Source organism: Carcharhinus amblyrhynchos, chromosome 3 (assembly GCF_965287045.1).
Source record: "Carcharhinus amblyrhynchos chromosome 3, sCarAmb.v2.hapA, whole genome shotgun sequence".
Taxonomy (NCBI): domain Eukaryota; kingdom Metazoa; phylum Chordata; class Chondrichthyes; order Carcharhiniformes; family Carcharhinidae; genus Carcharhinus; species Carcharhinus amblyrhynchos.
In genome coordinates, this window is record NC_137326.1 from 123,236,655 (window position 1) to 123,259,228 (window position 22,574).

The 22,574-nt window shown below is 42.5% G+C and overlaps 1 protein-coding gene across 4 annotated transcripts in view; it reads left to right on the forward strand.

The window, feature by feature from the left end:
- Window positions 1-22,574, forward strand: part of LOC145341098 (plastin-1-like) — a 123,972-nt gene that overhangs the window by 24,109 nt on the left and 77,289 nt on the right. Inside the window, exon 1 of one of the 4 annotated variants that reach the window (XM_080185948.1) lies at window positions 19,420-19,475. The exons of 2 other annotated variants lie outside the window; for them this stretch is intronic. The gene's annotated coding sequence lies outside the window, so the exon portion shown is untranslated. Of the gene's footprint in view, window positions 1-19,419; window positions 19,476-19,531; window positions 19,646-22,574 lie in introns of those variants that run through there. One more of the 4 variants, XM_080185949.1, reaches the window with a different exon arrangement.

A 22,574-nucleotide genomic window follows, 5' to 3' on the forward strand; every position in this document is an offset into this window, starting at 1 on the left:
ATGATTTAGTCTGAAGGAAATAACGTGGTGAAATTTCTGTTGGGCAATAAAGAAATTCCGGAATATGAATGAATCTGGTATCCAGAATTCCACAAGTAGTGTTTTACATTAAGAGATTCATTCAAGTTTTCCAAGAAGTTTTTGATCCTCCATGTCAGTAGGCTTGAGCACAAACATGATGCTCTTGTGAAGCACTGGGGGAGCATTTGTGCTATTGGGGGTCCTGTCTTTAGGTTGAGCTGTTAAACCGGGGCACCATTTTTCTGCTTGGAAGGCTATAAAAGACCCCCATGCCACTATTTCAAAAAAGAGCAGAGAAATTATTCCCAATATCCTGGCTATTACTTTATCAATGTCACTAAAATTGGTTAATCTCGGCATTATCACATTGCTGTTTGTGGGAGCTTGCTGTGCACAAAATAGCTGCTGCTTTTCCAACAACAGTGACAACACTTCAAAAGCACTTTCATTGGCTGTAAAACACTTGAGACATCTGGTGATTCTGGAAAAAAAAGCTTTTCAAATGGAAGTTTTTATTTTTAAGCATTGGTGTTTGTGAAATGATGAATAACATATTACGACAGATGATATACTCAGTATTTTGTTTTTCAAAGTTCTTGTGAGGAGTTTGAGAACCTTTTAATGTCAACATTGTTGGGGGAGGAGGAGGGGGAAGCTGCTTTAAAGAGAAAGCAAAATAAATGCAGTGCTATTGCATGTCAGCCGAGCGCTCACTCGTTGATCGGATTCTTCTTCAGTTAATAATGTAAAACCCTGACTGAAACCATGCTCCACCAACTTTAGGAACATCATGGACTTGACAAACTCCAAAACACAAAGTAACTGCTTGACCTGTTTATAAGCAGAGGATATTGAATAACATTGGAATATCAGTGTTTGGAAATGGTTAACACCACTGGACATTTAATAAGGAACATAGAATACTACAGCACAAACAGGCCCTTCGGCCCACAAGTTGCGCCGATCACTTGTACACCTACTAAGCCATAGACCTATCTATAACCCCCAATCCCATTAGATCCCATATACTCATCCAGAAGTCTTTTAAAAGACCCCAGCGAATTCGCCTCCACCACCACTGACGGCAGCCGATTCCATTCACTCACCACCCTCTGAGTGAAAAACTTACCCCTGACATCTCCTCTGTACTTGCTTCCCAGCACCTTAAACCTGTGTCCTCTCGTAGCGACCGTTTCAGCCCTGGGAAATAGCCTCTGAGAATCCACCCTATCTATTCCTCTCAACATCTTTTAAACCTCATCAGGTCGCCTCTCAACCTTCGCCTCTCCAGGCAGAAAAGTCCCAGCTCCCTCAACCTATCTTCATAAGGCATGCCTCCCAATCCAGGCAACATCCTTGTAAATCTCCTCTGCACCCTTTCAATAGCTTCCACGTCCTTCCTATAGTGAGGCGACCAGAACTGCACACAGTACTCCAAGTGGGGTCTGACAAGGGTCCTATAAAGTTGCAGCATTACCTCCCGACTCCTGAACTCAATCCCTTGATTAATGAAGGCCAGTACACCATACAAACGTTTTTAGCTCAAATGAAATCTTTTTTCAGGCTGGCATGGTGGTTAGCACTTTTGCCACACAGCACCAGAAACCTGGGTTTAATTCCAGCCTTAGGCGATTATGTGGAGTTTGCGCTTTCTCACCGTACCTGCTTGGGTTTCCTTCCACAACCCCAACAATTTGCAGGTTGGGCAGATTGGTCACACTAAATTGCCCCTTTAGTATCAGGGGGATTAGTAGGGTGGATGTTTGGAGTTATGGGGATAGGGCCTGGTTGGGATTGTTATCGGTGCAGACTCGGTCGGCTGAATGGCCCCTTTCTGCATTGTAGGGATTCGATGATTCTGTCTGTTGGGTTGGCAAAGAATAGCTCTCTGGTGGATTTTATTTTGGGCTGGTGAGTGTAGGGGTATTGACATGACTGTTCCATCACACTTGCAGCCCTTGTTTCCTCTGCTTTATTTACTGGTGGCACGCTGCCCCATCGCCCGCTTGTTGCAAATCAGTTTTTCCCCGCCCCCTCGTGCTCCAGGAAAAGGTGGGGTTTTATAGTAAACATATAAGTAACAATGGTGCTGTGAAATATCCTTTGGACTTCATTTGGTTAATTCAACCCCTTTATCTTTTATTCATATAAAAGAGATAACAACCTTGTAGATGGGCATTAGTAGTTCAAGCACGTGAGATTTTACTGTCAAAGTGACATTTTAATTTAGTTATTGCATTAAGCAAACTGTTGTACTCTAGTCCTAGGTCCACTACCATATAATATAACATAATCCTATTTGTTTCAATATGACTAGGATAGCCCATCCATGTGCTTTCTATTTTTTCTGTTACTTATGTTGGTGTTAGAATCCTGCAAGTCTGTCTCTTTCTCTTCTTCAGTAGCAGCACCACCCCCAGCCTCCGCACCCTGGTAGGTAGAGATCTAGAGTGAGGAGATTTCTCAACAAGTGAATTAATTTCTCAGCTACTATGTGATTTGTTGTGTATCACTGATTGCCCTGTCTTCTATATAGGTCTAGTATCAAATCATAGAATCTGTATTTTACAGATGTACCACAGAAAGCATTCTTTCTGGTTGTATCACAGCCTGATACAGCTCCTGCTCTGTGTACATCTGCAAGGAACTATAAAAGGTTGTGAATATACTCCAATCCATCATGCAAACCAGCCTCCCATCCACTTCCCGCTGCTTCAGCAAAGCAGCCAGCATAATTAAGGATCCCGTGCGCCCCGGACATTCTCTTTTTCACTTCCTTCCATTGGGGAAAAAAATACAAAAGTCTAAAGTCATGTTCCAGCCGACTCGAGAGCATCTTCCCTGCTGCTGTCAGACTTTTGAATGGACTTACCTTGCACTAAGTTGATCTTTCGCTACATCCTAGCTATGACAGTAACACCACATTCTGCACTGTCTTGTTTCCTTCTCGATGAACGGTATGTTTTGTCTGTATAGCAATACTTCAAGAAACAATACTTTTCACTGTATGTTCATACATGTGACAATAATAAATCAAGTCAAAAATAGAATCACTATAGTGCAGAAGAAGGCCATTCAACTCATCGAGTCTGCATCAACCACAATTCCATCCAGGCCATATTCCCATAACCCTGCATATTTACCCTACTAATCCCCTGACACCAGGGTCAATTTAGCATTGCCAGTCAAGCTAACCTGCACATCTTTGGACTGTGGGAGGAAACCAGAGCAGCTGAAGGAAGCCCACGCAGACATGGAGAGAATATGCAAACTCTGCATAGACAGTGACTTGGAACTGAACCTGGGTCCCTGGCACTGAGGCAGCAGTGCTAACCACTGTGCCACTATGTCACCCTAAACAAGTAAGAGCAGAATGTCTCAGGAGAATATAGCGCAAATTAGACCAAGACAGAACTTTAGCCCTAATTGCTTCCCATTTCCTCTAAAGCAAGATCGAGGAGTTCATGGGTGCAACTTTTTGCCTTGCTGCATCCAGTTATTAGCGCAATGAACTGGGCAAATGGTGTGCAAAGCTAAAAATCCAATTCGCACCCAGAAGGACACAAAGCTTATTAGTATGAATTAACTGGTTTCAATGTCAAAAGTGCAAAGAAAATTACAGCACAAGAACTGGGGAAAAAACTTCTGACTATCCACTCTATCTTTGCCTCTCATAATCTTGTAGACTTCTATCAGGTTACCCCTCAATCTCTGTCATCACAGTAAGAACAAATGCAGTTTCTCCAACCTCCTTTTTATAGCTAATGCTCTGCATACCAGGCAACATCCTAGTAAATCTTTTCTGTACTCTCTCTCCAAAGCCTCTACATCCTTCTGGGAGTGTGGCAATCAGAATTGAACTCTATTCCAAGTGTGACCTAACTAATGTTCTATAAAGCTGCAACATGACTTGCCAATTTTTAAACTCAATGCCCTGGCCAATGAAGGCAAGCATGCCATATGCCTTTTGACTGCCTTATCCATCTGTGTTGCCACTTACAGTGACCTATATACCCAGATCCCTTTGCCTATCAATACTCTTAAGGGTTTTGCCATTTACTGTATATTTCCTATCTGTATTAGACCTTCCAAAATGCATTATCTCACATTTGGATTAAACTCCACCTACCCAAGTCTCCAAGAAAGTTTCCCTTAGTGTGCCAGAACAGGTGCTGGAGTGTGGTGACTAGGAGATTTTCACAACCAGCCAAGGTCCTAGTACTAATCCCTGAGGAAAGCTACTTGTCACAGCCCTCCATTCAGAAATGCACCCTTCCACTACTACCCTCTGTCTTCTGTGACCGAGCCAGTTCTGTATCCATCTTGCCAGCTGACCACCTCCCTCCCCGATGCTTCTGACTTTTCTGGTGAGGCATCATGCTGACATGAATCGTTACTGGTCTGCATTTACGCAGACCTGGCAAGCTGTCACACCCATTGGGCTCGGAGGCCATCAAAGCCACCAGGTGGTCGGAGGCATGGCCAGGCATTCCCACCTGACTCTCTGGTAGCAGACATCAGGCCTTGCTGGTGTTCCACAGGCAGTGCCAGGGTGGACATGTTGGGGGTGGAGGGGAAGTAGCATGATGTTGGGGGTCAATTAAAGGGACCATCAGGAGGGCTCTGATGCCCCAATGCGGACAACCTACGTCAGGCTGGGAGGAAAACATGCTGCTGACGAAGGGGACGAGGGCGTTGTTCCGATGTCCATGGGAGATTTTCCAGTGTACTGAGACCAGGATGCTTTTGCAAAATGGTGGCCGAGTGCTTTGAAGCCAGTTTCTCCGGCATGATTAGGGGACCCTGGTACCGGGGCTAAGCTCCCAAACCTCCAAAAGAGCAACTGTCAAAAGATGGTGATGTGCAGTGTTGCTGAGAAACTGTGCACTTCACCCCATGTTCCTAGCCGTTATGACATTTTTTGGCAGAATGCTGCCCCATTTCTTTTGAAATGTACTGTTATCAATGATTATAATTTTAGGAACGTAGAATTTGTTTTTCATGGCAAAGTAAATGTAATCACCAAACATCAAAAGCAATCTGGGCATCCTGTGAGTATTTGACTTGTGCGGCTACAAATTAAGTAATGGCCTGAGCTGTAAATCAGTGGAACTTGTTAGAATCATAGGGTTGTTAACAGCACAGAAGGAGTTCATTCAGCCCATTGTGTCTGTGCCAGCTCTCTGCAAGAACAACTCCGTTAGTCCCACCTTTTGGCACAGTGGTCAGCATTGCTGCCTCAGTGTCTGGGACTCGTGTTTAATCCCTGGCTGGGGTCACTGTCTGTGCAGAGTTTGCATGTTCTCCCAACGCCTGCGTGGATTTCCTCCGGGTGCTCCGGTTTCCTCCCACAATCTGGAAGATGTGCTGGTTAGGTGCAGTGGCCACGCTAAATTCTCCCTCATTGTTCCCGAACAGGCTTCAGAGTGTGGCGACCAGGGGATTTTCAAAGTAACTTCATTGTCATGTTAACATAAGCCTACTTTTGACACTATAATAAATGAATTAGAGCTTCCCCTGCATTTCTTCCCCACCGCACCCCCCCCCCAAAAAAAAGTGAAACTTCTAATGGAAACTGAATTGAACTTACTCACTGAGAAAACTTACTCACTGTGAATCAGTGGCCTTGTTTGTAATCTGTACTGCCTTTATTGAGATAACAAAACCTTTTGTTTCGTGATTCCAGCTGCTGTGCTTAAAATAGATGCACTTTCAAAGTTTCATTATATCTATTTTAATTGTTTGTTTCAATCCCACATCCTGTTTTCATGAAAGTAGATTGCAGAGTTTCTATGGAAAATTCAATGGCCTGAATTTTTCAGTATTTGTGGTGATGTATCTGCCAGCCTTTGTTGTCATGACAAACTTCTGGAGTCCGCATGTGCAATTAAATGCTGAAATCAGTTTTTAAAATATCCTTTAACTGGTCATGGGCATCATTGCCTAGGTCAGCATTTTTTTTCCATTTGCTATCTCTGTGCATTAGCAGCCAACTTGAACTGCTGCAGTCAGGGAGGTGGTGGCATAGTGGTATTGCTCCTAAACCACTAACGGAGACCCAGCAATGTGCTCTGGGGAGCTGGATTTGATGGGTTTGAAATTAGCAAAGATCTGGAATTAAAAGACTATGTTGACAATTGTTGTATAAACCCATTGAGTTCGCTCATGTCTATTAGGGAAGGAAATTTGGTGTCCTTGCGAGGTCCAGCCTACATGAGACTCCAGACTCTCCGCTCGTGTGTTGACTCTTGCGATATCTGAAATGGCCTAGCACGCCACTCAGTTGTATACAACCACTATAAAGGCAAAAATGAAATGAAACTGGATGCTGCAACCTAGGTATCGGATGCATCAAAGGCAAGTACAGCGCTGTCGACCCTGCAAAGTGTTCCATCTGGTAGCTTGTGCTAAAATTGGGAGATCTGTCTCACAGACTAGCCAAGCAACAGTATGACATAGTCATTCTCTCGGAATCATACCTTGCAGATAATGTTCCAAACATCACCACTCCAGGGTATGCCCTATCCCACCGACCAGGACAGATCCAGCAAAGGTGGTGACGCTGTGGTATACAGTCGGAAGGGGTTTGCCCTGGATGTCTGTAACATTGACTCTGGACTCCATGATGTTTCATGGCACCAGGTCAAAAATGGGTAAGGAAACCTCCTGCTGATTACCGTGTACTGTTTGCTGCTGAGCTGATGAGTCCACAGCCTCCACGTTGACACCACTTGGAGCAGGCATCTGAGGGTGGCATGGGCACAATGTAATCTGTGGGGGACTTCAGTGTTCATCACTAAGAGGGGCTTTGTAGCATCACCACAGACCAAGCTGGCTAGGCCCTAAAGGACATAGCTGCCAGACTAGGTCTGTGAGGAAACCAACAAGAGGGAAAAACATGCTTGACCTCACCCTTATCAACCTGCCTGCCACAGATGTGTCTGTATCGGTAGGAGTGATCATTGCAAAGTCCTTGTGAACACAAAGTAACATCTTCACTTTGAGATACCCTTCATCATATTGTGTGACACTGTCACTGTGCTAAATGGGATAGACATTGAACAGATCTAGGAACTCCACTGAACATCCATGAGGCGCTGTGGGCTAAGAGCAGCAATAAAATTGTACTCAACCACAAACTGTAACCTCCTGGCATGACATATCCTGCACTCTACTATTATTACCAAACCAGGGGGTCAACCTTGGTTCAATGCCAGCAGCAACATCGAGCATACCTAAAAATGAGGTGTTAACCTGGTGAAGCTACAACACAGGACTGATTACTTGTGTGCCAAAAAGCATAAGCAACAAGTGATAGAACTAAGTAATTCATGGATCATATCTATGTTCTGCATTTCTACCACATCCAGCTGTGAATAGTGGTCAACAACTAAACAGCTAACTGGGGGAGAAAGCTCCACAAATATTCCATCCTTGATGCTAGTGGAGCATATCAGGGATGCATATGCTTGATGCCTATCAATGCAAAAGATAGGGTTGAAGCAATCTTCAGTGAGAAGAGCAGAGTGGATGACCCATCTTGGCCTCCTCCTAAGGTTCCCAGCATCATAGATGTCAGTCTTAAGCTAATTCTAATCACTCCACGTGATGTAAAATGTCTGAAGGCACTGAATACTGAAAAGGCTGTTGGCCCTGGCAATAGTACTGAAGACTTGTGCTCCAAAATTGCTGTGCCTTTAGCCAAGCTGTAACAGTACAGCTACAACAATGACATCTACCCTAATCAGTGTGGAAAATTGCCCAAGTATGTCATATATACACAAAGCAGGAGAAATCCAACCTGACTAATACCCACTCCATCAGCAGAGTGATGGAAGGGGTCATCAACAGTGCTGTCGAGTGACATTTAACCTGCTCATGACTCTAGAGGAACCTACCTCTAGAGTCATTCAGCTCCTGACCTTTTTATAGCCTTCGTACAAACATAGACAAAGTTCAATTCCAGAAGTGAAGCGAAAGTGAATACGCTTCACATCAAGGCAACATTTGAGAAGACACATGGGAAAACCATCACCTGAAAGTGCCCCTCCAAGTCATTCACCATCCTGACTTGAAAAAAAATCACTGTTCCTTCACTGTCACTGCATCAAAATTCTGGAACTCCCTCCTTAACAGCATTGTGGATGTACCTACACCACATGAATCACAGCTAAAACTTTTAGACCACCAGTTCCCTATCCTTATTTTAACGGCAATTGACTTAACGCTATCACATATCTGCCTGTAAGATCCCTTATAGCCTCAATCAATTATCCTGTGTCTTTTGCATGTGCATTTCTTCATTCTTTGTGAAGGCAGACAGAGTTGACATTGAATGAGTCAAGATTTGGTTTGATCCATTAAGTTACTTTATTTTGCTGAAATGTACAGAACAATAGTTATGATTGGATTCATTTAGTTTAGTTGACACAGCGTGTCTCTGCGTGATCATATGGAAATAAGGAATTCTCAATTTTGGTTTGTTGACCAACAAGGCCAATATTTTACTTTCTGACTATTTGTGACTGCTCATTCTAGTGTCCTTTTTGACTCCACTTCTCCTTCTACCCTTAAAAGAATGATTTGTAATTGGATTGAGCCTTTCATGATCTCAGAGCATTGCAGCCAATTAAGGACTTTAGGTATTGTAGACATTTATGTCGGAAAACCTGGACTTGAGGGTGTTCGACAATCTCACTCTACCAAGCCCCATCTTTTTTTATTCATTTGTGGGACATGGGCGTCTCTGGCTGGCCAGCATTTATTGCCAACCCCTAGTTTGCCCGAGGGCAGTTGAGAGCCAACCACATTGCTATGGCTCTGGAGTAACATGTAAGCCAGACCGGGCAAGGATGGCAGACTTCCTTCCCTAAAGGACATTAGTGAACCAGATGGGTTTTTCCGACATTCAGCAATGGTTTCATGGTCATCAGTAGATTCTCAATTCCAGATTTTTGTTTCATTGGTGGGATTTGAACCCAGCTCCCAGAACATTTTGCTGAGTGTCTGAATTAACAGTCTAGTGATAATACCACTAGGCCATCGCCTCCTGTGCAGTCCTCCTCCAGTTGATGAGCTAACGGCTATTTGTAATTTCCTATGGTGTCTGTTAGATGAACATAATTATTACACAATGAAAAGCCAAATGCAATTAGGACACAGATTTAGGGTGCTGGGAAGTAGGTACAGAGGAGATGTCAGGGATAAGTTTTTTTCACTCAGAGGGTGGTGGGTGCATGGAATCGGCTGCCAGCAGTGGTGGTGGAGGCGGATTTGATAGGGTCTTTTAAGGGACTTTTGGGTAAGTACATTGGACTTGGTAAGATAGAGGGTTATAGGTAAGCCTAGTAGGTAGGGACATGTTCGTCGCAACTTGTGAGCCGAAGGGCCTGTTTATGCTGTAGTTTTTCTATGTTCTATGACCTACATGCTTATTATGCACATTTTGCTGTTTATGTTGCCTACACACAATTTGGTATTTCCTGAAAGTCCCATGTTCCTATCAAAACCCTAAATTATAAATATGAAAGGGGAATAAATTGATATTTACAATAATAAAAATTATTGCAGAGACTGTGTGCAATTACTGCCACGGGAATCAGTGTGCGAAGGACGGGCAGTGGGCCAATCCATTGACCTCGGCTGGGATTTTACTGTTTCAGGATGACTGAAATCCCACCCTAATGTGTTTTACCTAATTCTGATCTGTAATTTCCATTTCCTATATGTATGTCCATCATGTTATAATCCACCAGAAGTGTTGCACTTTTTAAGGAACAGAATGGTCCCAAGATAAGGGGGGAGATTTTCTGTCTCCTTTTCTGGGAGAAGGGATGAAGAGGAGGGCGAGATTAGCTTGGGAGTCCCAAAGTGGCTTTTATACTGGCAAAATTTCCCCGTTTTCTCCCTCACCGATGACAAGTGAAACAGTGGTTAGCGCTGTTGCTTCTTCACAGTGCAAGGGACCCGGGTTCAATTCCAGCCTCGGCTGTCTGTCTGTGCGGAGTTTTCACGTTCTCCGTGTCTGCATGGGTTTCCCCTAGGTGCTCTTGTTTCCTCACACAGTTCAAAGATGTGTGGGTTAGGTGGATTGGCCATGCTAAATTGTCCCTTTAATGTCAGGGTGACTAGCAGAATAAATACATGGGGTTACGAGCATAGGGCCCGGATGGGATTGCTGTCAATGCAGACTTGATGGGCCAAATGGCCTCCTTTAAGAATTCCATGACATAACGGGAAACCTGACTGTGACAGCTGCATCAATTTTAAATATCACTATTAGGCCTTTTCACCTGAGTTCGCCACCTAAATTGTCCATTCAATGAATTGTGGCAGGTCCCTCATGATATGCACCTGGCAAGCAACTGTGCAGGTGATTACCGTTGTGGGGGGTGGGGTGGGGAGGTGTGTGAAAAAGAGAGAGAGACATAAGAACATAAGAAATAGGAGCAGGAGTAGGCCATCTAGCCCTTCGAGCCTGCCCCGCCATTCAATAAGATCATGGCTGATCTGTCGTGGCTCAGTTCCACATTCCCGCCCTCTCCCCATAACCCTTAATCCCCTCGTTTATCAAAAACTCATCCACCCACGTCTTAAAAATATTTAGTGAGGCAGCCTCCACCACTTCAACGGGCAGAGAATTCCAGAGATTCACCACCCTTTGAGTGAAGAAGTTCCTCCTCAACTCCGTTCTAAACCGCGCCCCCTTTATCTTGAGGCTGTGCCCCCTAGTCCTACTGTCCTTTCTGAGCAGGAAGAGTCTCTCCACCTCTATCCTATCCATCCCATTCATCATCTTATATGTCTCAATGAGATCTCCCCTCATTCTTCTAAACTCTAACGAGTACAAGCCTAGTTTATTCAGCCTCTCCTCATAGCTCAATCCCCTCAACTTCGGTATCAGCCTAGTAAACCTCCTCTGCACTCCCTCCAAGGCCAAAATATCCTTGCGTAAGTACAGCGACCAAAACTGCACACAGTACTCCAGCTGCGGCCTCACCAATGCCCTATACAGCCGCAGCAAGACCTCCCTACTTTTCATGGCTGAATAGTGTCCTGTGCTGTTTGGACAGAGCAGGAGTTTTCGAGGGTGGGTGGGGAAGAGTTTCCATTTTTATTTATAAATACAATGGAAAAATTTGGCAACGCCGTCCACAGGCTACCTTCCATTATTCCCGCCCGAATTGATACTTCAACAATAAATTGGAATATTTTGCCCATTGAAACAGAAATTAATTCATAAAACAGCTCCACCAAAGTAAAAATGGACTTGATGCAAATTACTGTATCCGAACACGATTTCTCTTTGGGGTTTCACTCAAAGGGTGGTGAATCTCCAGAATTCTCTGCCCATTGAGGTGGTGGAGGCTGCCTCGCTAAATATTTTTATGACGTGGTTTGATGGGTTTTTGATAAGAGAGGGGATTAAGGGTTATGGGGAGAGGGCGGGAATGTGGAACTGAGCCACGACAGATCAGCCATGATCTTATTGAATGGCGGGGCAGGCTTGAAGGGCCAGATGGCCTACTCCTGCTCCTACTTCTTATGTTCTTATGTTGAATGAATTCATGAGGCAATTCAAACGTGAAACCAGTCATAAGATGGCATATAAAAATGTGGCTTGCTTTTTTTCACCCATTTATGTAGCTAATGTTACATTGGAACTTGTAATATGCAATTCCAACTGTTGTCTACAAGTATCCATTACCTCATTCTAGGCTTTGGATAAGATTACTATTGAACTGTAACAAAAATTGAAGCATGTAAGGATTTATGGCACCTTTTATACAATGGTTAAGTAACTTCGGAGTTAGCAACTGGATCCTATTCTGACAGCGCAGTAAGTTCGAGGAGCAGCCTTGGCTTTCTGCCTTTTACTGTAAAATGAATGTGATTGGACTGTAAGGTTGAGAATTCCCTTGCCATGAAGCTTGCATTTTAGAGATGATGGGAGGTCTTGGGAGAGAAAGAAGTAAGATGAACATTAGTCTGAATTTGAATTGGGCAACCTTTGTCTTAAGGACAATTACTTGAAGAATTAAAAAAAAATCAAATCTTTCTAGACTGGAAATAGAATTATTAAGCTTTCGTGTGAGCTTTTGAGCAAAGTGCCCCATCCTGTCCATTTCTTAGAAGACCAGTCTGCTCAGAAGATCAAACCTCTTAATTCTTGTGACGGTTAACTCCATGCTACTGCATAAGCAATTGAGTTTAAATCTGCCTTTTTTTTTAATACAACTCTTTCACACTGCAGCCATGAGCACTAATGACTCCCTGCTGTTTTCCTGGCAGTTGTGCTCAAACCCATCCCAGACTTCCAATGTTCCCTGCGATTGCCATTTGAAAATGGCTAGCTACTACTCCCCGTAATTCTAAAGAGCTCTACGACAAACTCAACAAGCAATTAACCGGAGGTGTGGGATTTGTCAAGGGACCTCCTTCTGTCTTTTTTTGTTCCTGAGTGGGTGAATTTGCACCCAAAGTCACCCACCCCTGAATTGGAAATTTAGCCTGCGGTCATTCAGATGAAATGTGAATGGAGACCCCTATTTGGCCGTTGAAGTAGGAGAAAAAGATCTCATGGAGGTCTCAAAGAGCAAGGCAGTTATCTTCTGTGTCCCGGTCAATGTTCATCCCTCAGTCAACATTATCAAAGCATCTGTAGATTGTGGAACCTTGCTCCGTATAAATCAGCCTTCAAAATAACAGTGACTGCACTTGAAAAGGAATTTATTGCTAATGAATGCGTTATGACAAACTGCAGGCATACAAGTTCCTGTAGCAATGCATATTTGTTCTGCTTGGTTTTTCTTGCTTCCTTTCAGTTGTGTGTGTATGTGCTTGAACTTCCTATAAGAGTGAATAATTTAAATGATGGCCCAAACTGTTTTAAAATATAATTATTTGATGCGCCAAATCTGGCAGAAAGGAGCGGTGAGTTCATGGCCTGTTCTGTCAGACTTTGTTTTATTGCTGCCGAGAATTCCATAGAGATACGATTGTAAAGGAAGACGGAAGGCAACATTCCTCCTTTTTATTGAAGAACTTTGATAATTAATATCCTGCCAACAAACGCCTTTTCAGAAATTGTGCTTCAAAGCCAGCCCTTTTTTAAGATGAATACTGAAACATTCCTCTTTAGGTTATTTAACCTCAAGGAAGACAAAGAATCGAGGCATGTCAGGAAATAATCTTGATCCCAAGAGAGACTAGTGAAGAAATTGCCAGGACTTCAGCCTAGATATTGTGTTTCAGGGCTCTATTTAGTATAGTTATGTGCTGGTGAAGTGGAGAGTAACCAGTGTAGCATCCTGTTTTTTATGCTGCAACTGTCCAGGACCTTGGTGAGACCACATTTGGAATATTGTGTGCAGTTCTGGTCACCTCACTATAAGAAGGATGTGGAAGCATTGGACAGAGTGCAGAGGAGATTTACCAGGATGCTGCCTGGTTTGGAGTGTAGGCCTTAAGGAAAGGTTGAGGGAGCCGGGGCTTTTCTCTTTATAGGGGAGGAGGATGAGAGATTTCTTAATAGAGGTTTATAAGATAATGAGGGGGATAGAGTGGATGTTCAGAGACTTTCTTTGGGTGAATGTAGCTGTTACTAGGGGGCATAACTATAAGGCTCATGGTGGGAGATATAGGAGGAATGTCCAAGGTAGATTGTTTACTCAGTGGCTGGGGTGTGGAATGGACTGCCTGCTGTGATAGTGGAGTCAGATACTTTAGGAACTTTCAAGTGGTTATTGGATAGGCATATGGAGTACATCAGAACGATAGGGAGTGGGACAGCTTGATCTTGATTTCGGAAAAAGCTTGGCAGAACAGCAAAGGCCGAAGGGCTTGTACTGTGCTGTATTGTCCTGTGTTCTGTGTTCTAAAAAGAAAGACTAATCCAAGTAACTATGGAGGCAGTTTTGCGCCCACAGTCTGTCTGCGGAGTGGCAACATGCTCAAAATCCGGAGGGTGTATTTCGTGCTGGCGAGTTTCCGAGTTCCAGTCTTACAAGACCCTCGCTGGTGGAGTGGCATAAAACACATGGTGGGTCCCCAGAAAGCTCATTTTAATAAATTAGCATGTAAGTAGCAAGGACTCTCTTTGGAACTCTCATATCTTGTTTGTGTTCTAATGCATGTGTTGTCACACTCCTTTAACAAAAATGGGAAGTAATGCTTACAGAAGGAAACAAAAATCTAGCATATCGTAAAGCTGTCACTTTGTTGTATTTTGGCCTTGTGACATTCATATCTATTGTGTCAAAGCCATTTCTTTCCAAGATACTCCCTCATTCTTTCTTTACAGCAAATTTGTGAATTTGCCCAGCAGGAAACAGAATGGTGATGTAATCGTGAGACCCAAAGAAGCATTTTGCATACCCATTTACCACCAGTGCAAACGGTGATGTGGGCACAAAATCCAAGGAGACAAAGAACAAGAACAAGGTCTTGCCGGCAAGACCTTGTGTGTAATCATCTCAGCCTTCCCAGAAGGGCCAGGAATCTCATTTAGATAAATATCAGTGGGCTTTATTGTGGTATCACCTCCCCACATTGGGATTTCTGTCTCTTTTTGGCAAGGTTTACAACAGCTCTGAAGAAACATGAACCAGATGAAGGGACCACACTGGGAGTGTATGGCTACAGTCCCTGGGGTGGGGAGGGACATGCCTGGACTGTACCCTGGCATTTTGTCTGGGGAACTGTAATGGGGTGGGGAGGGCAGAGGGGATCACTCTTCATGGGGATTTACTGTGTTCATGGGGTTGCCTTTTTTAGTGCTGCAGAACCGGGCACCCTTTTTCAAAAAAAAGGCAGCTCAGTCTCAAGAGGCTGCCCTGCTGGTATGACAGCATGGAACATGCCTCCCTGCTTTATTATTCTTGCTATATTTTTCAGCAGTTAGACAAAAAAAGCCCACTGCACACTGCTTTACTTGTCTGAGCCAGCGCTTAAAAAAGGTACACCCATAGCACTAAATGTGAACCCTCCAAGTGCTATCTATCATCAGTTGAATCTGATTAATTGTCATAGCCTTTTGAGTGGCAACAGAGAATTGAAGATTAAGACTAGAAAATCAGTGAATTTTGAGATGTGTAAAATGATGTTAGGATGAGCGTGAGTGCAAATAAAGAGTGCTATACAAAATGTATAAGCCTGCTTATGGTGTAATTTGAATAATGACTTTTAAAATATTTACATAAGTAGCAATGATCAGGAACAGTTGGGCACTCTGCCCAACCAGCTTTATAGACCACTTCACTTGTCACAAACTTTTTCTTCAAGGCTGTACACAATGGTAATGGTTACTTGGGGTTTGTGTCTGGTTCCCATGGAATCAGCGTGATCTCCTGTCCCATGAATCTTTTATTCTTTCACTCAACATTATCAGACTCTGAACAATTCCCCTTTCTCGTTGTAAGGCATCAGATTCTATGAGAGAACTAGAGATGGAGGGCAAACTTACCAACGAATTAAAATGACTCCTTTGCTCTGTTATCAGTCCCTCTTACAATACCGTATTTTGTTATATTATATCTGTAGTTTGTGTACATGCACTTTTTTCTTTGTAAAAATGATGGATGTAATATAAAAATGAAAAATAATTAAAGTTAATAATTTGGTCAGATTTTTCTGGAACAATTCTTGCAGCTTTTCATTCTTTAAATGATTAAGTTGGTAACTCACCAAGCATTAGCTTTTCCTATTACTTTATGAACATGTATCATAATTCCGAAGTGTTGTTGGAGCTGTACTCGTCCACAAGCAGGTGGCAAGATGGCACAATGTTTAGCACTGTGGCCTTGCAGCACCAAAGTCTCAGGTTTGAGTCCGACCTTGGATGACTGTCTATCTGTGTGGAGTTTGCACATTCTCCCCATGTCTGCATGGGTTTCCTCTGGGTGGAAAACCAATTTTTTGGTTTGATTTATTATTGTCACGTATAAGTATACAGTGAAAAGTATTATTTCTTGTGCACTTTACAGACAAAGCATACCGTACATGAAGAAAGGAGAGAGCGTAGAATGCAGTGTCACAGTCATAGCTAGAGTGTAGAGAAAGATCAACTTAATGAGGCACGTTCATTCAAAACTATGGCAGCAGGGAAGAAGCTGTTCTTGAGTCGGTTGGTACATGACCTCAATTTTTTCCAATGGAAGAAGGTGGAAAAGAAAGTGTCCAAGGTGCATGAGGTCCTTGATTATGCTAGCCGCTTTGCTGAGGCAGCGGGAAGTGTAGATCGAGTCAATGGATGAAGGCTGGTTTGCGAGGTGGACTCACTGACAACCCTTTTGTAGTTTTTATTCATTCATTGGACATGGGTTTCGCTGGCTCACCAGCATTTATTGCCTATCCTAAGTTGCCCATGAACTGAGTGGCTTGCTGGGCCATTTCAGAGGGCAGTTGAAAGTCAACCACATTGTTGTGGCTCTGGAGTCACATGTAGGTCAGATCAAATGAGGACGGCAGATTTCCTTCCTTAAAGAACATTAGTGAATGAGGTGAGTGTTTCCAACCATCAATAGTTTTATGGTCATCAGTAGATTGCTAATTCCAGGTTTTTTTTTAATTGAATTCAAATTCCACCAGCTGATGTTGCATGGTTTGAACCTGAATCCCCAGAACGTTAGTTGAGTTTCTGGTTTAATAGTCTAGCAATAATACTACTAGACCATCGCCTCCCCTGCGGTCTTAGAGTAAGAGCCATACCAAGCTGTGTGGAGTTTGCAAATTCTCCCTGGGTCTGTGTAGATTTCCCCTGGGTGTTCGGGTTTCCTCCCATAGTCTGAAAGACCTGCTGGATAGGTGGATTGGTCATGCTAAATTCTCCCTCAGCGTATGCGAACAGGCACTGGAGTGTGGCGACTCGGGCTTTCATAGTAAGTGTTAATTAACATTTTAGTGTTAATGTAAGCCTACTTGTGACACTAATAAATAAACTTCAAACATAACATGGAATTCAGTTATGCTGTGATCAGTATTTCTGTGGATCTTTTACTGTGCTGTTACTAATTGTCTAATACTTTATTTACAATGGCTTTGTCACTGGTTGATTCCATAGTGTGTTGCTCCAGGAAACTGCCGTGAAAGCATTCTACAAGCCTATCTTCCTCTCTACCTTTAGACTGTAATGTTTCTCCTCCGTCATGACCTCCTTTGATCCAAAACTTTTTTTCTCCCAACACAAACCTCCCTCCACTGGACTATGTCACTTGTTCCTTGGTTTTGCTTTCACTGATTATTGACCTTTGTTTGCCCATGAACACATTCTGCTTTCTTAACGCCACAATCAGCACGTTTAGCCCTCTGCACTACCATTAATGGTTCCTCTGCTTCATGTCCTTCACATCTTTTGTAATCTCTTAATTCCTACCTACTCTGTTCCAGCTGCTCCATCTCATCTTACCCCTTGCTGCTCCAATTCATCACTTTTCACCCTCTCTTTAGCTAGAGAGAAAAGTCATAGAATACTTGAAATGTTAACTTCATTTTTCTCAGCAGTTTCTGTTTTTATTCCTTTTGACCTTTGTCAATTTGGTTCGTCCATCCTATATGAGGATTAAAGTCCTTCACAATTATTACAGTTGTTTTAAACTCTAATGTCTTGTTTAATGCTCTGTCCAGTGGTGTAATCACTGTTAGAGGGCCCACAAATTATACCCATCAGCATTTTCTGATTTTTGCTATTCCTGATCTACATCGCCTTGCTGATCTCCTGAGCCAAGATCCTTTCTCATTAACATCCTTGTATCATCCTTTAATATAAGAGCTACTACACCTACTTGGTCTTCTCAAAATATTGTGTACCCTGGCATATGTATTTCCCAACCTTGGTCATCTTTTAACTATGTCTGTACAATGCTGAATAGATCTAAACTGTGCCACAAGTTTATCTATCTTATTGCAGACGCTTCACACAGGGTGGTACAGTAGCACAGTGATTAGCACTCTGCTTCACAGTGCCAGGGGCCTGGGTTTGATTTCTAGCTCAAGGTCACTGTCTGTGTGGAGTTTGCACGTTCTCCCTGTGCCTGTGTGGATTTCCTCTGGGTGCTCTGGTTTCCTCCTACATTCTGAAAGATGTGCTGGTTAGGTGCATTGACCCAAACGGGCACCAGAGTGTGGCGACAAGGGAAATTTCACAGTAACACAATTGCAGTGTTAATGTAAGCCTTACTTGTGACTAATAAATTAACTTTGATCCTTTTTGTTTGCTTTTATTTTACAGATATGCTTTACATGAACTTTATTTGCTGCTACTCCTTTTTAATTAAATTCTCTGTCCTTTCCTGTTCACTCTGCTTGTTTTTTTTACCCATGTTATTTTACTTGGCCTCAGCAGTAGATGAAAAGCTGTTGATTATTTCAAAACCAAAGTGGATGGTGCTAATAACCATTGTAAGGGAAGGCAATGGCCTGGTGGTATTATCACTAGACTATTAATCCAGAAATTCAGCTAATTTTCTGGGGATCTGGGTTCAAATCCAGCCACGGCAGATGTGGAATTTGAATTTAGTAAAAATACGAAATCTAATGATGACCATGAAACAATTGTCGATTGTTGAAAAAACTCATCTGGCTCACTAATGTCCTTTTAGGGAAGGAATTCTGCTGCCCTTACCTGGTCTGGCCTTCATGTGACTCCAGGGCCACAGCAATGTGGTTGACTCCCAAATGTGGTTGACACTCATTTCAAGGGCTACGAGGGATGTGCAATAAATGCTGGCCACCCAACAGTGCCCATATTTCACGAATGAATTAAAAAAAACATGCTATAATTTGGCTTGGCGACGAGCAGCTGTTGGAAAGGTCACTTGTCTCCTGTGCCGTATCATTCCAACCATTCAGTCCATTGTACTTGTGGTGACTCAGTGGAAGGCCTATGCAAATAGTTCCATTCCCCTGCTCTTTCCTGGCAAAATATCCTTCAAGTATTCATCTTCTGAAAATTCCTGTTGCGTTTCCTTGCTTTTTGGAAGCACATTCCAGATCGCAACAACTTGCTGCAAAACACAGATGTCATCTCTTGACACTTTTTGTCAGTGACCTTTTTAAATCTGTGTCCTTTGGTTGCTGACTCTTTTGCTGTTGGAAAGCTTATCTTTTGTCGACTCCTCCTAAATAGTTTATAATTTTAAACATCTCCATTAAATCTAATTTTGACCTTCTGTTATAGGAGAACAACCTCAGTTTCTCCACGCTCTCCACCTAACTTCATCACCCTTTAGAGCTGGAATTATTCCGGTCAATCAATAACTGCGTACTTGCACTCTTGTTAAATGGTAGGTTAAAATATTAAGCATAATTACAAGCAGTAAAAAATCCTGCAAGAATTAGAGGCTGGACTTGGAGCCAAATGTTAACTAGTTAAATAGGTGAGAAACAACAGATCAAAGTTGCATCTTCATCTGTTCTCTACCTTCTTTAGCTGATTCCAGACATTTGAAGTCTTACATGTAAGTGCAGTCAGTATTAGAGCTGCTGTCTATTTTTTGAAGCATTCTGCACCATTTCCTTTGTTCGCCCTTTTCTTTATGGGTGAACCTGTAAAACACGAGTTGCAGCAAAGTTGTTGGTCAACTTGCATTGAGGATATTTTCCAGTTACAACTCCAGAGGTCCATAAGGTAATGCTATGCTACCTGTTAAAATACTAATTTATTATTAAATTCAACTGAAAGCAGCAAAAGTTGCTATCAATGGTGGGGAGGATTGTGAACTTAGTGTGGTAACAGCAATGTTTTTAAGTATTGGGCCTCTGGAAAGTCACCTGAAGATCATATACAGTAATTGAAAGGTACATCGGGTCAGATCCTGGCAGACTTCCTAGATAAGATAAAAGTTTTAAATTGCTACTTTGTGTCAGTCTTCAGTATTGAAAATGGTGCTGAATTACTAATAACACCTGAGCGTTTCAAAGTGAATATGTCCTCTTGGGACAGAAGAGATGATTTCAAAGCAGGGTGAGTTGCTGGCCTTGACTGCATTCACCTGTAGGTGCTCGAAGACTGGGGGCTGTGCACTGAGCCATTTCCCCTTGACATTATCAGCTCTCTGGGGTCTGGGATTGTTTCCAAGGACTGGAGAAAAGCTATACTTTGTTTATATTGAAAAAATACATTGGATTAGGGAAGTAATAGCATTTGAGTTCGTGTACTTGTGTACTTCAGTTTGGTTGGAACATGTATTGGAGGTGTGCTATATAACCCTTGCTAGAGAAAGGATGGTTGGGGAACCTCGCATGACTTCCAAAAAAGAAGACTGTGTTTCCACTATCTGTCTTGTTGTTTTGGGAATGTCGGATGCTGGTTTGGTGACTTTCAAGAAGCTATTGGCGCAAAATTTTATTTAATAAATCGGAATCCTCTGGGCTTGTTTGATAAATTTTTGTTTGTGTAAGTAACTATGTACATTCTCAGACTGAGAGTTTTATTTATTTGTCTTATTAGTGTCACAAGTAGTCTTGCATTAACACTGCAACGAAGTTACTGTGAAAATCCCCTAGTCACCATACTCCGGCACCTGTTTGGATACACTGAGGGAGAACTTAGCCTGGCCAATGCACCTAACCAGCACATCTTTTGGACTTGGGAGGAAACTGGAGCATCCGGAAGAAACCCATGTAGACATGGGAAACGTGCAGACTCCACACAGACAGTGACCCAAGCCAGAAATTGAGGCCCTGGCACTATGAAGCAGCAATGCTAACCACTGTGCCACTGCCACCCATTAACAAGTTATTAACAAGCTGGTCACTGGTGGACTCCTACAGGAATTGGTGTTACAGTCATTGCTGTTATGGACAGGAAGGGGATTAATTTAAACTGCTCCGAATTTTGTCTGTACACAAGAGTTTTGATATTTGATTTTCCCAAAACAAGTAGTGGTGTTTTTACACCAATCCTTCAGTTTGAGGTCATCCAATCCACTATTAATAACCCCACAACAAAATGAAGATAAGGTCAATTAAGAGGACTGGTTTATTTTACATGCAAGACATTTTGCGTCATCTGCCCTTTTGCACTCATGCAATAAAAGTGACAAAAGCGAAAGAGGTATAGGGCAAGAATGCAATAAAAATAAGAGTGATTTTCACAGGGGTCCAGAATCAAAAGTCAAATGGTGTATCTTCCAGGGTGATCTGTCTGCCCAGAAACAAACGAGGATCACCCCGATGGAAGAAGACACTTTGAGATAAACGAGTCTTAGGTACATTTTACACAAGTCCTGATGTTTCCAGTAGTACACAGTGTAGAACCTAGGGCAGTACAGCACAGGAACCAGCCCTTTAGCCCACGATGTTGTGCCGAACTTGATACCAAATTAAACTAATCCCTTCTGCCTCCCCTTGGTCCATAATCCCTCTACTCCTTGCATTTTGTGTTCATCTAGAATCCCCTTAAACACTCCTCATATCTGCCTCCACCACCTGCTCTGGCTGGTGTTCCATACACCTACTATTCTCTGTGTAATATTGTTTTAATTGTGATAAATATAACTCTCGGAATTGGATAGCCATAACACTTGGCATGTATATGTTTTGATTTGATATATGTCCACCTTTTAAGGAGTTAGATATTAAACTGCTATTCACTTACACACCTCCGACAGGATGCATCACTCCCAGGACTTGTATTCAGTTGAAAAAGCAGGAATAAGATGTGTGTATAATAGCCCCCCAATTGACTCTATTTGTATATAATCTCATCTTCAAATAAAGAACCCATATAATTTTACCAATCCTGGTGTATCATTGGTACATTTGTGTCAATAAAGATAAGGATGTAATAACACACAGCTTACGAGGTTGCATGAGTCAAATTTCTGATGCATAAAGTGAGTGAAAATTCACTATCTTCAGAAGTTAGCAGGCCAGGTTCTTGAGCATGGATAATATAACAGCTAAGTGGCTAGTGTGAATGTGTCGCCTCCTAATACTTATTTGAAGGCCTTTTTTAGATCTTGGAGACAAATTGCCCAAAATATTTTCTGTTATCTATTGCAGAGATTGTATAGATTGTGGTCATTGTGTGTTCATAGTTACCCCATAGGAGAGGCTCCATCGGCCATTTGGTGTTCTCCTGACCTTGATGTTTTCCTATGTACCTTGCTTAACTTACGGCATTTATACTGGAGATGGGGTTTGTCATATTTCTTCAGAATGCACAAAATTACAGAAATTGGGGATCTATTGTGGCCTACAGCAAATTCTGCTTGATACAGACAACTTCCACTTTTCATGCACTCACTTTGTTCTACGGTTATCTTTCCTTAGTGGTCAGGGAGTTTGATCGCTCTCAAACAAACTTCCAGTGATGGCTATCTGTAAATGGACAGTCAAAATACAACATGCTTAATCAGTTTTGTAAATTATAAAGTGTAATTGTTGAACATGTTAGTTGCTGCAGCTCGATGAGATTGAGATTGTGGAGCTGCAAAATATGGGAGCAGTGCAGAGAAAATATCAATTTCATAAACATGTGTTAAAACTCTATAAAGTAGCATAGGGGAAGGAGTCAGAACTAGTTACTTGGGTTGAGGTTAAAACTCAAACTA